Source organism: Ammospiza caudacuta, chromosome 4, assembly GCF_027887145.1.
Source record: "Ammospiza caudacuta isolate bAmmCau1 chromosome 4, bAmmCau1.pri, whole genome shotgun sequence".
Lineage (NCBI taxonomy): Eukaryota > Metazoa > Chordata > Aves > Passeriformes > Passerellidae > Ammospiza > Ammospiza caudacuta.
Window position 1 is genome coordinate 1,005,493 of NC_080596.1, and position 17,020 is coordinate 1,022,512.

A 17,020-nucleotide genomic window follows, 5' to 3' on the forward strand; every position below is an offset into this window, starting at 1 on the left:
CCTTGGCCCTTCATTCCTGGTCTTTCCTACATAGGAGAACGTGTGTGGTGTTTGCCAATAAATTAGTTATAGTCTACTGAACCATTGAGGTAAGACAGGTTCTTATCTGCACCAAATACTTCAAAAAACCCCAAAAATCAACACAGCACACACATTTGAAGCATAAAAAGGAAAAAAAAAAAAACCAACCCTGCAGCAACACTAAACTAATAAAAAACCAATATATTGAACAGACAAATCAATCTTGGTAAATGGACTGCTCTTTCTGTGACACATACAGCTAGTGATATTGTTTGTTTTGCTGTGAGGTAAACATGATGAATTTAAAAATCTATCTTATAGCCCTGCTTTAGAAGCTACATAATGCGTTAGCACAGCTGGGATATCCGCATCTTTTAGATAGCCAGCAAGAATGCTATAATATAATCCACAAACTTCCTAAATGGGCTCCACTAAACCAGCCTGTGCTTCCAGCTTTGCACATTTCTCTGCACTTGCCACGCAGTATCTTTTATTTGGAGCATGGAAGCCACTGTGGGCACCTTGAGACCACAGGGCTGATCAAAAAGGTGGCCATGCTGCACCTGAACTTCAAGTAATGCACTGCCCTGATATTTACTCTGTCAGTGCAGATGATCCATGGTGGTGCCACAATATAAACTTGAAGCTGTGTGAGACTAATGATCAAAACATCACTCTACAAATCAACACTGGGAACTGACATCCCACTGCCTTCTCCTAACACAGCACCAAGGACTAACTTCTAGCCCTGAACATCTTCTGAGGGACTTCCTTTCATCTGGCAGATCCTGAAGAGACTTTTAACATGACCTTTGTGCTTCCAGCTCAGGTACACTATGGCTGGCATTTCTGACCTCACACCTGGGGAAGATGCCAGTGGACAGCATTCTCCCATCTGCACTGACTCCCTAGCAATGGCGCTGTAGCATTCCGCTGTTCAAATCAATGGGTGTACAACACACACAAAGACACCTGAAGGTCCTTCTTGGTCAGAAAAAATGGAAGTCAGCTTTCTCAGCACAGTGCCTCTGTCTGCAGGATACTCTCAACCAGCATAGCAACACGCATTTCTCTGCAGCAACACAATCTTTTCAATAAATGTTCACTTCTTGTTAGCACATTTGTTATGAAATCTGAAGTCCTGGCAATTCAGACTCTCCATGTAAATACTGAGAATGGAACATTGGCTAAAAATTGATCTCAAAATGTCAGTGAGCCTTTCCTCAGGGTATAATCACCCCAGTAATGCTGTTTCCATCTGGAGTGACTTCCACAAGCCCTAGGCATGTGCATTACTTGTGGTTTTCAAACAGAGCTGCTAATAAATGCATTTATGAAAACTGTGCCCTTCACTGGCTGCATCTTCCATAGAAGAGACCTTACAAAGTCTACTTATGATCTATCCAGTTCATTAAAAGGGTGTTTAAACTGGAACACAGTTCACTGAATCAAGACCTTTACGTGCCAGCCTTGCACTTCAACTTCTAACAAAGACAATTTTGTTAAAGCCTGTCAGAAAACTCAATTCAAAAGCTTTCTGCAGTCCCTGGGAAAGAGAGTCTGTTGTCTCTAACACAGCAAAATCTGGCCTGTAGCTGGAAAATGAAGAGTCAGTAAGGCAGTTCATACTTTAGTCTGACTGGGGAGTGAGCCAGTGCCTCCCAGGAGGAGGAACTGCAAAATAAGAAAATTGTCAGTATTGCAATCTCCAATATTGAAGAGAAGCTACATACATCAGGCATCAAATACCACAGAAGGATGAACTGGCAAATGTACCTGGACAGGACAGTAAACAGTACAGGACTGTTTACTGTACATCAAAACAGAATCAGCAAAAGAAACCAAAATCCACAAGAATGATACTCTAATCAAAATACACTCACACACACAAATCCACTGTGTTTTGCTACTGTTCAATAAACTGCAAAATTCTTATATAGAAAATGGTAAAAGAAAAGCAATATAAAAGAGCTTCTTCTGTAGGAGACCCTACATTCCCATGTTGTCAGCCATGCCAGCATTACTACTGTCAATAATCAGTCACCTTTTGGGATGATGTGCTTTCTTTTGAGAAGTTCTTACACACAAATGACAACAGCACAATATAAGAGCTCTGTTTAAGACTGCCATATGCAAGTTATCCAAACAAACATTTTCTCAATACATGACTTTATCATCCGATACAGACTTGGGCAAATATTGTAAGTTAAGATAGAAAAAACCAGATTGATTCACTCTTGCACTAAATAGTTCCAGTAAATTATATAAATAAAGCAAAACAAACAAGACAAAAATTCCACCACAATCTGAAAATTTTCACTTTTCAAATCACTTCAATTAAAAAAATAACAGCTTAAAAATAAGGTACTAGGCACCTTCCCATTTTTAATAATTTCAACAGAACATGAACAGCATAAGTCTATGCATTAGCTGTTGCTTCAGACAGAGTGTTTTACCTGGATATAGCGTATTTTCCTGTTGTTTAGTATAGCACTTCCAGTTCTGCAATTCCTGACAGTATGGCAACTGCAGATTTGTAAGGGATGTCAGATTTATATAAGATGTAGCAAAGGAAAAAAAAAACCAAAGAACACTTGCCCATTCTTCCTACAGAGTGAAGAGGCTCAAAGCTAACTTTCCCATTTGATTTAAAAAACAAAGTTTGGAAGGCTTCTGAATGTCAACACTGATACATTACAGGGATGTTTATCTCCCATCACTGCAGATATACAGCAAAACCCGAAGGGGATATTTTCCATCTCTGCTGCAATGAGAACTGTGGAATAGCAGAAATATGAATTACAAAGATGCACCTAGTTCTTGCAGACGATTTATGAAAACTGTATCTTTTAGCTGCTGCAGATGAGCTGCCTTTAAATTTTTGTTTTTACTAATTTGTTTTGGATTTAAACCTTTGTCTGACAGGTGCTGGATATTTCAGGCTGAGGCTATGGAGTGGGATGGCTACATTTTTGCAGTTTACTTCCACTCCATGCATTTCTGTCTGCGTGCCAACGCGAGCACCTTGACACCCTTTGCAGGCTGAGCTGGATCAAGGACTCCCCACAGACAGCTGCGCGAGCACACCAAATGGATCTGGCATCCATGAACAGGGCACACAGCAGCGCTGAGCTAGCTCAGAACAGGAGTGGGGCAAGCTGAGGGGTAGCTGAAAACCAGAGTGCCTGGAAGGCGCAAAACACAGAGAACCCTGCTGCCTGCCCAGCTGTCCACAGCCATGACCTGGGCACAGGCACACAGGGGCTCGGGGCTGCCTGTCCTCAGAGCCCCTCAGCACCCCTGAGGGACAGCAAGCACATGCAGAGTGGCAGGACAGCAGCTGCCTGACTTGGGAGGGTTGGTCCTTCTGTACCTTTAAAACAAGACTACACAGCTCAACTACAACACTACACTGAGTCCAGAGGAGGGCCAGAGGGATGGGGCATCTCTCCTATGAAGGCAGGCTGAGACACTGGGGTTGTACAGCCTGGAAAAGAGAAGGCCTTGGGGTGGCCTCAGAGCAGCCTTCCAGTACCTGAAGGGGCCTACAGGAGACAGGGAGAGGGACTTCTTACAAGGACAAGGGAATGGCTTCCCCTGAGGGAGGGCCAGTTAAATTAGATATGGGGAATTAATTCTTTACAGCAAGGGTGGTGAGGCACTGGAACAGGTTGCCCAGAGAAGCTCTAGATGCCCCATCCCTGGAAGAGTTGAAGGCCAGGCTGGATGGGGCCTTGGGCAAACTGGTCTTGTGGAAGGTGTCCTTTCTCATGGCAGATGATTTTTAAAGTCACTTCCAATCCAAACCATTCTATGGTCCTTGTGAACAAAACAAACACCAACAAACCTTCCCCACCAAGTTATTCTCTTTAAGCATTTCTCCTCTTTTGGAGGAGACCCACTTGGCTTTGCTGAGAAACCAGAGGCACAAAAGGCAGAATACTTATGGTCCTAAAGCATTTAGGGTCGGATACTCATGGTGTATTAAGAGCATCAGAAAAAAAACCCAGCAGAACTGCTCAGCTGAGTGGTTTATTGAGCCAGCACACCCAAATCCTGTATCAGAAATAATCTAACTGGAAATAATCCAAGTAGGAGAAGCCCACAACAGTAAAACAGATGGAGTGGTCTGGGTGAGGGGTGCTGCTCCTCTTCCCCAGGAGCCCATGTGTGCTCTTCCAGGGATTCCTCTGCTATTAATGGTAATGCAGGAACACTGTTATGCTCCACAAAACAAAGTATGTTTCTGTTAAGTACTCTTAGTGATATGGATCTCCCTTTCTTCTTTCAAGCCAAATCTACACACATAGGATTATTTTATCTCTTACTACAGAATGAAAGAGAGAGTTGCATGTTCTTAAATTCATGGAGGAGAGGCAAGATGTGTATAGCCAGAGGCAGCCCTCCACTAGGAGAGGGCACTTCTCTGTTTTCAGGAAAGCTCTGAGTATCAATAGAGTTTTCATTAAAATATATATCCATAGAACTGGTGGCTTTTCACAGCATGATGATTTGAACACTATTTCTACGTGTCCAGAATTACCCTTTCCTTAGAAATGTCAGGCAGAACTCCCTTCCATGTTCTTTTTCACTCTTGTATCCAATCTTTTATGCCACTCCAGCTAGATAAGAAAGGATATTAGGGAATGTGTCAGCCTAGTGCTGGTATGTCTTCAGTCTGCAGACAAAATAAATTAAGGAACCAGAACTTTAGAATAAACACATTAAGGTAAAGGAACATCATGGAAGTTAACACGCACTGGGATAAAATCAGCACCAGTTATAAAACATTTGAATTGCCAAAACGGGTCTTTTTCATTTAGTTTAAAGTTTCTTTGAATACTATAGACAGTTCAGTATAAAAGCATTTAAGGAACATTAAGAAGTGACAGAATTAATAAATACATGTAGGGCAGAAAATGGACTTCCTACAGGAAAGCTGTTGGGGTTTGATGTTAGGCTATGAATAGATCTACTAAAAATACACTGCTGAAAAGTTTCCACATGTAAAGCCAAAGTGACTTACAGAATATCAGAAATCTTAACTTCCTCATCAGTAATACTCAGCTTTAAAATAAATGCCCATGTATTTTAAGAAATATATAAAACATATGATGCTCTGCAATACAGAAATCTCAGCCTGGAGAATAAAACAAGGAAAAAACCCAAACAATTATTTCTGACATGCAAAAGCATTCTTATCAATGAACATGTTAAGGCATCAGAGTGAAGGTTATTTTTTTAAGTGAATAAAAAATATTTTTAAAGCATATTTTATAGCTAAAAATTATAATGAATTCTGCTTGCAACATTATGCCTTTGGTAACACTAAGTAGTACATTATGGTTGCTAGATAAATTATAGATAAAAGTTCTGTCTGTTTCTTAGAAATTAACAGCTGTGAAGCCATTCTTGAAAAATTATGATTGTTGGAATTAGATTGCAAACAGTATTTTGACAAGTTATCAGTACAGAATAAATTCTTGCAAATATATGAGATAAAACATGTTCAAAAATCTGTTCAATTTGCCCCTCCTTTACAGCAATGCTAACTGGCCAAGTCTATCAGTAAAAACTTCGGTGCTTAATGTTTAAGGCTCTTTAATCATAGACATGAATTGTAGAGTTTGAAATGAAAATTCAATTTTTGCATAAAACCCTTAGCATGTGACAAACCTGTAGGAAAATATATTGCCTAAACTATTATCAAGTCAAGAGGAGAAGTCTGACCATTTATCTTTCTTCCTTACTTCCATGTCACTTAATACCTTACTGCAATGCAGAAAAATTCTTAAGCTGTTGAACAGGGGGTTGTGAGAATAAGCTTAATTAATTCCCCAAATTCCCACACAGAATGAATGATGAAAAAAACCAGAATGAACAGGAAGAAAAGAAACAGAGTAAAATGAGGTATTCATCCTTCAGATGAGGATGAGATTGGAATAAGAACATGAAATAATCAAGATATAAGCAAGAGCAGTGCAGCTCACTGCACTAACACGGACTTGTGCTGCCTGCAGTCAATCAGTGATCACCATCAAGGCTCCTTGCAAGGGTCCAACCATGCCTTTGTCGCCTGATGCAAACATGCAGGATTATTTTATAAAGTTTATTTTAAGGAAGAAAACCACATCCTTGTTTCCAGTAAATACAAATGTTAAAAACTGAGCATCAGTGTCTCACACACCTCACTGTGAGTCGAGCAGCCTCTCTCTTCTCTGCTTAAGGGCAAAATCATAACTGGGTACCTCTGATTACCTGCAGTCCCTGTGTGCATCTCACCACACACACACATGTGAGTCAGCTTTGATTTAGAAATTATGCACCTCTGGGAAATATTACCAAAACAAATGCCTCCCAAAGAGGCACAAGGCATCTCTCAATCACAAGATCTAGGCGTATGAGAATCAGAGAAAAGGGGACATAGGACAGATGAAGTGTGCTCAAGGACAACAGATTTCAAAGAATTCTAATTATTTTTAAAGTAGGCCAACCCCCAGGACATATCCATTTCATCCAGAAAAATTAATCCAGCCTGCTCCCTGCCATCCTCTTTTCCCAAGGCCCCTCAGGCATACACAAAGATTAAAAGCTACATGAACTATCCTGGCAGTCTGCTCCCTTTTATCACAACAGCTTGACAACTCCCCTGTCATCACCAGTCTTGGTAGAAGATAATAATGGGAGCAAAACTTGTTAACTCCCTGAGAGGTGACTGATGTGCCTATTCATGCAAAAGGTAAGCCTGCTCTCCAAGACAAACTCTGCATCTTGCAGAGATTTCTCCCCCACTGTTTCTCTACACAAAATAATGGTGATGACTTTGACACTTTGCACACCTACTCACGGCTCTGTCAATGAGCACTCAAGGGTCTCATCATCCACTGCCAGATGGGCCAGAATAACCAACTAGAGTCGCCCCAAGTTTGGCATCAAAGTCTTGTCCCAGACCTGATTCCAGTGTCATGGACAGCTGCTCTGGCTGAGGATGGTTGTCAGATGATTTGAAGGATGACATTATGCCTGGAACTGCTCAAAGAGCTTGACAGCCTCACTGGCAGGTTAACATTTCTTGGCCTTTCTTAGCCCAAACTTTCCTGTAGTGTTTACATAAGTAAAAAAATAAGCACATATTTAAGGAAACACAGTGAGGGACAGAAGACTCACCAAGATCACATACATATGCATCCAAGGAACCAATTCCAAGTCTTGCTTCAGACACCCAGGGCTGAAATACCTCTGCAGAGAGTACTCGATAGTACCTCTTTACTAACTTGGTAAATCTAATGCTGTAGGAGTACCTTACTTGCATCGACTGAAATGTCAGAATTTGGAGCTGAAGATGTCCAAAAAGCTATCCAAAAGGAGCAGGAGATTCTTACCACTCACCAACAAGAGCTGAGGCACAGGAAACCCATGAAGCATTGTTCTGCATTTGAGGGCTCTTGGCTAAGAACTCTGTGATTAGAAGTGAGTGATACATTTCCTATGGCTAGAATCTCATATTCCATCAGAAGAAGCAAACAACAAAACCCCACCTACTGCACCTTTCTGTCTCTGCTGTTTACTGAGACACTGTTCTCATGCTGTCACTACTGCAGGTCCTGGCTCTGCACAGGCAGAACAAACTGCACAGAGGGGACGGAAATAAGGGTGGAAAACATGGAAGGGGCGAGGAAAAACCAATATATTTCATAGCTGTGTTTTAAAGCTTCTCATAGACTTGGAAATGTTAGAATAACACTGTGGGAGATGGAATAGCAGAGGCAGAGCAGGAGAAGCAGTCCAATAAAAGCAATATATTACAAGCCTTGAAGAGCTGACTTCAAGGCCTCATTTAACTGAGAGTGTAGCAAAACTTGTTTCAAGACTAAAGCGTGCAGAGAACAATTAATTTCCTCTGAAGACCCCATTATCTTAATGCTTTCTTTCTTGATCCTCTTTTCTCAATTGGAAAAAAGAACTTTTTTTAAGACGTAGCTTCGTTACTTTTTTAAGGTTTTGCTTCAAAATGTTATTACAGATGAGACATTTTCTACAGCAAATTTAAAACGGTAAATAATTCTCTGCCATAGATAGAAATCTTAATAAATAACTCAAAAGAAAGACACTGCTTCAAGATCTCAAAACCATAAAGGCAGGAACTGAGAAATAAAATAGGATGCTATGCTTTGGCCCTTTGTTCATTTATTAATGCTTAAAAAGAAAATGTTTTACTGCAGGTTAAAACCAAAGCAAATTTTAATCCCCAAACTGTGGCAAAAATGCCTGAATATGAAAAAGACTATACTTGATTTCATTAAAAACATTGTATTTTCTCCTAAAACAAGAATTTAAAATAATACCTTTCTGCCTTATTAAAAAGATCAACTCCAGTCAGAACAGTTCTTGCTGAGCCATTTTCATTGCCAATTTCTTAAAAGACAACAAAAATAAGTACGAAACTTTGTGGGCTGAGCACCATCTGCTCATGCTGTAATTTCATTAACAATTATATTTTGAGACTGACACCTGTAAAGCAAGTTTTCCACATGTAAACTGGTATACTGTTTTTACCTTTTACCGTCCTTCAAATCTCTCCTGCTGCTCAGAGGTTCACACATCAGGGCTGACTGCCGCTATTTGCAACTGAACGTTCACCAAGGAAGTCAAAGGAAAATACACTGTAGCCTAGGAAAGCAAGAGCAATACTAAAAAATGTTACTGCGTTCAGGGATTAGAATGAGGGATGCAACAAAACACCATAAGAGAAAGAGCAGCATGCAATTAGTTTACTATAAGGGAAAGAAAAAAATAAAAGAGCAATTTGTTCCCTTGCAAAGAGGCATGCTTATGCAGGGAGAAACGGGCTTAATTCCTGATTAATACAATTATTTTTAAAGCATCATCTCTTAATTACAAAAGTAGTCATTTATGTTTTAGTAATAATGTCTGTATGCAGCCTGGTAAGAAAATTATTTCATTTCCACATGGGAAATCCATGGATTTTCAGAAAATAGGAATTTTGTGCTATAAAATGCACGTGGAAGGAAAGCAACAACCTATTTCAAAAACAGTTTACACTGTTTTGGGTTTTTTCAAATTTCAGAACTGCTAATTCAAATGATATTCCAATGAATAAGCAAACATTTCAAAATTATTTGATCCCAAGCAAGGGGAACACAACAAGGATGTTTGTTTGAAAAGCAAAGGTAGAATACAAGTATCAGCTTTCTCCTCCATATCTTTGTACAGCTATTAACAACAAAATACCTTTTCCACAAAAACACATATCTCCCCCGCAAGCTCCTTCACAGAGGAGGAGGCTATAATTAAACTGATAAATCCTAATCTGCCACAAAGCACAATCTTAAACCATTTAAGTTTATAGAAACCCACTGAGTTTAATTTTTAATTCTACAACCTGTATTAATCTGAAAATCCAGAAAAGCCCCAAATCCAAGCCTAAACAGTAGCAGAGGCTGTGAGGACATGCATGCTGCTGGCTGCTAACTACTCTCCTTTGCTGGGGGCATCTTCCTTCCTCAACACACCCCCTAAGCACCGCACTTAGAACTGGGGGGAACCTCACCCATCAAAACCGTGCCTAACCTAAGGCACCGTGAGGCAGAGGTGCACTGCTAAAGACAGATTCAAGCAAGATAAATTCCCTTTGATTCACAAAAATATTAAGGAGAACTGATGGAGGAGGTGGCCTTTTGACCAGCATGAGTTCTACTGGAGTTGAAGCTGACCAGAACTGCAGGGGACAATAAAATGATTTCCTTAAAATACATTGTCAAAAGGCAATGCAGAAATGACATCAGCCTGTTACAGGAGGAGCATGGTGACCCCACAGTCAGGGATACTGACAAGGTGGAGATGTTTAATGCTTTCTTTGCCTCTGCCTTCAACACTGATGATGGACTACCCTGACTGTGAAAATGTTAAACTGCCAGTTGACCCTGAAGACCTGAGGAATCTGCTGCTCCACCTGGATCCATATAAATTTATGGGGCCTGATGGGATTTATCCAAGAATGTCATCACAAAGCCTCCCTGGGTGATTTTTGAAAGCTCTTGGGAATCTGTAGATATCCCAGTTGACTGGAAGTTGGTTAACAATGTTCCAATTTTCAGAAAGGCCAAGAAGGAGGACCCTAGAAACACAGGCCTGTCAGTCTCATTTCAGTGACTGGTAAAGTTGTGGAGGTTATTCTGGGAGGTAATGAAGAATGCCTGAAAGACAACACAGTCATTGGTCACTGCAAGCACAACTGCATGAGGGGAGCAAAACCCTGCTTACCAAATCTGATTTCCTTTTATGACAAGGTAACCCAAGCAGTTGAACAAGGGAAGCCAGTCAATGTAATCTTTTAGGATTTTCCTAAAGCTTTTGGTACCATCTATCAGCATCCATCTGGACAAAACATCCATCAGACAGCTGGAAAAGCACCAGTGGTGACATGACCCGAGGGAATGGCCTAATGCTGTGTCAGGGGAGGTTTAGGTCGGATATAGGAAGAGATTTTTCACCCAGAGGGTGGATGGGCACTGGAACAGGCTCCCCAGAGGAGTGCTCACACCACCAAGCCTGTCAGTTCAAGAAGAGTTTGGACAATGCTCTCAGGCACATGGTGTGACTTTCAGGGACTTTGCAGGCTGGGAGTTGGACCTGATCACCCCTGTATGCCCCTTCCAACTCAGAGTACTCTGTGAAGATTCACAGAGTATGTTGCTAATTCTAATGTTGCTAATTTTAAACTAATCGTCCAGAGCAGACATTTGTTTTCCATACTCACAGAGTAAATCTAGTAATTAAATATAACTGTTGCCAGACTTAAAGTCCTCTCAGATTATATGGCCTAGTTACTGTAAAAAGCATCCTCCCAGGCCCTCCCAAGGTAGAAGTCAAACCTATTAAAGTAACAGCTTATCCTGCCCTATTTCCACTTGGCAGTCTCCCGTAATGCTGATTTAATATCTGACAAAAATAGGACAAAGACGCTGTCATTTTTGATTAGAGAACGTCAGCTCAATACAAGCAATTTCAACTCTGCTGAGCCTGGGTTAGGGAAGGTGAATGCTGCTTGGCCATTTGGAGAAAAATCTACATATCTACTTCTGTCCTCCTGATGACCCAATGAGTTTTTTTGCAATAATGAAATTTACTAGCATAGAATTTCTACTACTTTAGCTTAGCCATCCATATTCAGTAGCTTTAAAACTGAAAGTTAACTATTACTTGGAGTTTCATTTAAAAGAGGAATTTATTACATGTTATTTTCAATGCCCCACTATTTGGCCCCTAAGCAGCACAAATTACCACTTCTATTTTTTTTCTCCCAAAAACACAAATTACAGACTACCCAATTGATGGTGCTGATCCCAGTTACTGTGGTGTTACTCACAGTTTATTCATTAGGTACTGCAACAGATTAATAGTTTAACCTGTGTGATCCCCAAGACAGATACAACTGCTACATTTCTGTTGCATTATCTTACCTAAGTGTGCAGGGTCACCTTTCATCCTATGCTGAGGATGCTGCCAAACATTCCCTGGATGCCCTAGATCACTCTGCTCCTGCAATGGGATCCTTGAAAAGCAAATGCCAGTCTTAGCTTAAGATCTTTGATTTTTCAGCTGTTCAGTTCTCTTACATTATTCACAAACGGTAACACCTGGGGCTAAAATAGGACAAAAGGAATCTTGTCACATACATAAAAACTGCCCTTTGAAGAGGAGCAGACATATACATAATTAACAGTCTTGAGATAATGAGTTCTTTACCTAACTTAATACAATGGTTTTTGAATGACAAGAGGGTTCAAGAAATTTTGAATATAATTTATATATGTGTACTAAATTGTAGGTATCATACAGGCTTTCTTTTTTTCCCCATTTTTTCACATCTGTGGTCATTGATTCTGCAACATAACTGGAAGCGCTTGTCAAAATTATTTCCCTTTGAATATAATAGGGATTGGGGTTTTTATACTCTCCCAAGGGTGTTAGATTTTTACAATCTTTTTCAAAGCAAATTTAGATAAAAGCACATATTAAAAAAATATAATTTAATATCTCAAAACATTTTGCCTATTATTGTTGCTGGCAACATAAAAATTCCTGTCAGAAGTGAGGATTACTTTCTAAAATAGCAATACTTTGGCTATAGCAAGCTCATTACCTCACTGTGCACAGTCTTCAAGCCAAACTTGTCGAGCATGAAAAGTTTGCCAAGGTGTTAATTTCTGGTGAATGTCACACAAGAAGTGGTGACTTATTACAGCTCTGATTGTAGAAGGCAGTGTGGCTATATCTAGCCCTGCACCTGAATAGAGCTTTTCAAACCCAGCTGATGAATGATTGTGTTCAGCTTTCAGATAATGCCAGAGTAGCAGAACTGATGCAGTGTCCTTTGTGTTGGTGTCACTCAATTACAGAAAGGCAAACCAGTTTTAAAAGTGACCTATGTATAGATAACTAAACATAACAATTGGAGAGAGATTATTTTGTCATTTAATCACTTCTGTACCACCAGGCATCAAATTTTTACCAAGTTCAGAAAGCTCACATCCCTTCACTACTGAACACTACTGCCCCTTTTACATCTGATTTTTTATCTCATTCCAATTCCTGCCTTTCCTCCAGTAATGATATCAACTGCAAATTGCTGTGTCTCAGTTTCTGTTCTAAGCACACTTACTCCTTAAGGGAAAGTGAACAATTTCCTCTGGGACTTCCACACAAAGAATCTAATTTAAACCACAATAACAATTGAAATTCAGTCTGCAACTTGTCATTAAGATCTCAGTGACAATCAAGCCAAGGTATACAGGATATTAGCAGTCCTTAAAGTGGGGAAGAAGAGGTGTCACCAAAAAGCTCAGAAAATGTCCATTCAGCTTTTATTTCTTCTTATTTTTCTAAAGCTTTTGCCTCCACATCATAAATTCTCCATCTTCTATTGACCATGTGGGAATTGTAATGTTTAAACTTGGCAGTTGGTGAAGGTCCACAGCCCCAGCTGCAAGATCATCATCTGGTTTCCTGAACTAGAGGGATGTGCTGCAATTGCCACCTGACCGGGGCACTCAGCAAAGCCTCCTGTCCCTATCCAAGGGCAAGCACTCTTCCCTCACTCTGGCATGGCTGCCCTGGCACCTGGCAGCAAGGACAGTTAGCAGCCCTGGCAGGGAAATGGGAGTACAGATGTCTAAGGGCAGCAGACTGACCCCACAAGCTCCTGTTGAGCACATCTGGTACCAAAGACATGCACACTTTCAGGGGTGGTAGGAGGAAGGGGACAGTTGTTGCCCAGCTACTCATGCACGCTTTGAAAAAACCCTTTCAACATGGTCCAGAAAGTCTGACAACTACTGATAAACAAATAAGACCTAAACAAAATCCCAGTAAACCATGTCACCTACAGACACAAAATTAAATGCCTTCAATATATGGCAAGTTCATGGGTGGCTCAGGTGTTGTGGTTATGGAAAATGCTGAATTTACTGCAATGCTTCAAATCTGAAGCACCAGGTTCCCAGATATAAGGCCAAGCAGCCAGTGCCAAATTTTCCGGAAGTTCTCATTACACCTGTGAACAGGACAGACTATGGAATTTATTTGTGGGTTTAGCAGTCTCATCACTACATTTCTGCCTTGTGCAAGGTCAGGCACACATTTCCAGCAAATCTTTGACTACCTTACTAACCTCCTTCTGGACCCTAGGAACACACTGGACACTCTTCCTTACTGTCCTTCATATAGACAAATGAATAGGGTCATTTGTAATTGGTCAGATCTGGAGAGATAAAGTCGACCTACAGTACATTTACTCCTTTAAATAAGCTTTCAACTTTTCAGTAACAAATCTTTCTTTACTGTTTCAGCCCATTGGTTCTGCCTGCTGTACTACCTACTCCTTGACAACAGCAGCTTCAAGGCTGTACCTCTGAGGCTGATCATTAGCAACACATCTCGCTGGAGAACAACAAATACTGTAGCTGGGATCCCTACAGCAATCTTGTTACCATGAATGGCCTCAGTGGTGTGATTGGAACATGGTGTGACTCCTGAGGTGTCCTGCACAGGGCCAGGAGCTGGAACTGATGATCCTGATGGGTCCCCTCCAACTCAGCCTATTCTGTGATTCTATGATTCTCAGTCATTTCCTGCTGCCTCCAGAACTGTGACCCCTTGATCCAGAAGACCAGAAGGTATCAGAAAGCATCCAAAAGACACAACATAGTAATCAAATCAATGATTCTACCCAATTTTTCCTCACAGCCTTGCAATCCCTACTATCAGATAGCAGGTATCCTTACTTACACAAAAGCAGACAAGCACTGCTTTAAGACTCTGAGAACAGACCTTCATATATTTTCATTGTTTCAATTTGATTTAGATTGGAAACTGAAAGTTCTTAAGGATCAGAGTTAGTTTGTCTTTAGATACTTCTGAAAATGCAAATGAATACTTCATCTCTCACTCCAAATCCCACAAGAACTTTTTTCTCAAATGGATTCTTGGAGGAAGTTCCAAGTGAGGTTACCCAGAGAACAGTTCGGTCCTCCCAGCTTCTGCATAAGCATCAGTGAGGGTCTTCTATTGGAAAGAAAGGCACTGTCTGCAGCTATGTGTAATACTGTTAGTACCACTTGGTTGTCATTTCCTTCCTACTTCTCCACTTTCATTTTTGTTTTGAAACCTCTCTGTACATTAATCATTTTAACTTTCTGAAAGGCCTCAGAAATCTTTTAAATCAGTAAAAAAAACCCACCACAATATTTGAAAGGATATTTTTTTAAAGGTTCATATCTATAACACTGAAAGATTTTCTGTATTGCCTATTGTCTGCTGCTGTGGGCAGGGAAACATTGAAGGTTATAAACATAAAAAAGAACAACACAGCAAATCTTTTCATCTTTGCATCTTTAATGCTTTGTTGTTATTAAAAAGTGCCCAGGGTTACACTGCAGAGAGGAAAAGGATACTGCCTGAAGTTAGCTTAAAAAGCTAAATTCTATTTTAAGCTGGTACTGTCTGACAAGGGATTTCATATTTGTTGGTTAGAGCTTTTAGCACAAGAAAAGGGAGGAGGGTGCTGTACGGGAGGAAGACTTATCTGTCAGCTTTAGCTTAACAAACTTTTGGGAAACTGACAACAAAGCAAACACACATTTCTGCAACTGAACAAAGAGCACACCACTGCACTCCTGAGAAGCAGCCAAGATTAAACTCCTACTTCCCTTCTGCTGAAGCTGTACCAAGGCACACACTGCTCCCAGGTGCTGCAGGGAGCACACTCCAAGATATCAGCTGCTCCTAACACAATGCAGGGTATGCAGGTCCTAACCTCTGGACATAATCCTGGGCTCTGACAGCTTCCCACTCATATGCCAGAGCACTACTAGTAGCAAACAGTCATTACTGTTCAATTCATAACCCTTACCTGAGCAGCTTCTGAGGTGGAAAGCACTCCAACCCAAAACATGAACTCAGTAATAACAATAATGTTCCACAGAAAATTATGAAGCAGCATGTATTACTTTCATATATATCACAAAGGCAAGTAAACAGCTGATCTAGCTAATTAATCAGATATTCGGTTTAGATTTCATTTTTGACAGTGTTTACTTAATATAATTGTATTTGTTCTCAACAAAGACTGAATTATTTCCTGAGATGGCTGTCACAAATATTTCCTCCTCAGGTCAAGACCAGGTAATCAAGGGGCTTTATCAGGGGCGGGACTGTAAAAAGTCTTGCAATTCCTTTACTGGTACACAAACCAGCTAAAAAACACTCCTTAATTAGACCTCACATGTGAATGGAGTGAATACAAGGGCTCAGCTGAAAAGTCTCAGAGCAAAAGCCTTTAGGCTCATGAGAAAGGCAGCATGATGCATTACAGCACCGAGTAAGCTGCCACAGCACAAGCACACCAGGGCTACAATACTTCAGTGGTCACCCCAGAATAAGCATCTGAGGATGCTCACTACACAGCAATGTAAGCACAACTTTCTTTCCCCGAGATTGTCCCTTTGAATGTCTGTTCACAGTCCTTTCCTGAGCAGGAAAAGTAATTTGACCAGTTTTGATGCAAAATGTCTACTGCCTGATATTTTCTTCAGAGGTATACAAATAAATTCCTGAAGATTTTTCCACACACAGAAAATCCCACATTGTGTCTAGAAGAACAGATTACAGAAACTTCACCACTTAATAAACTGCTTATCTTCAAAAAAACCGCTGTGGCCTATTATCTCACCAGTAACTGCCAAGATACAGCAAACTGTAACAGCTTCAGAAGACAGAGCATCTGCTGAAGGAGTCCAAAGTCATTTCTAGTTTTCAAAAACAAGAGTTACGTCAACTCACTAGCACTACACAATTATCCAAAGCAGCCCACTGAGAGGTCCAAGATCATTAGTGAACATATAATAAAAGACCCCTTTTTAAGATAATCACTGGAAAATTTTATGACTTTACCAAGATTATTTTAATCTTGGCTAATCTTACTTCAAGCAGATCTCTTAAGTCCAGTTATGCTCCTGAGCTCTAAAACATCTGGTGAAAACGGAAGAATTACTTTGACTCCTTCTAAGACCCTGGTGTCAAAAGGTCAGATTATTTTCACCTGACTAATACAAGGCCACGGCAAGACTCATACTGCAGATCTGTTCGTCTGACCTCCTGAAGCCTTTCTGGAAGTTAGCTGAAGCGCTGCCCGCCTCGCATATCACCTGTGCTCCCACCATTTCGGCATGGGAGACCTGCACCACCAGCCGGGTAAATCCAGCGCCTTTTGGCTTTCGGTGCGCTGCTCTTAAATTACCTGATCGGCTGCTTCTGCTCGGCCAAACGTGCCCTTTGGTTAGCAAAGCGCCGGGAAGCCGATCCGCGGCAGCCAGGTGAGTTGGCGAGGGAACACCTGCAGCCTTTGTTGAAGCTCTGGGGGACCTTAGCGGGACTCTCACCCAGGGGACACCGGCGCGGTTATTGAGGGACGGAAAGC

General features: G+C 40.8%; 1 protein-coding gene across 2 annotated transcripts in view; it reads right to left on the reverse strand.

Moving 5' to 3' along the window:
• GALNT7 (polypeptide N-acetylgalactosaminyltransferase 7) overlaps positions 1 to 17,020 on the reverse strand; it is a 71,621-nt gene that overhangs the window by 53,969 nt on the left and 632 nt on the right. The gene's annotated exons all lie outside the window — the stretch shown is intronic.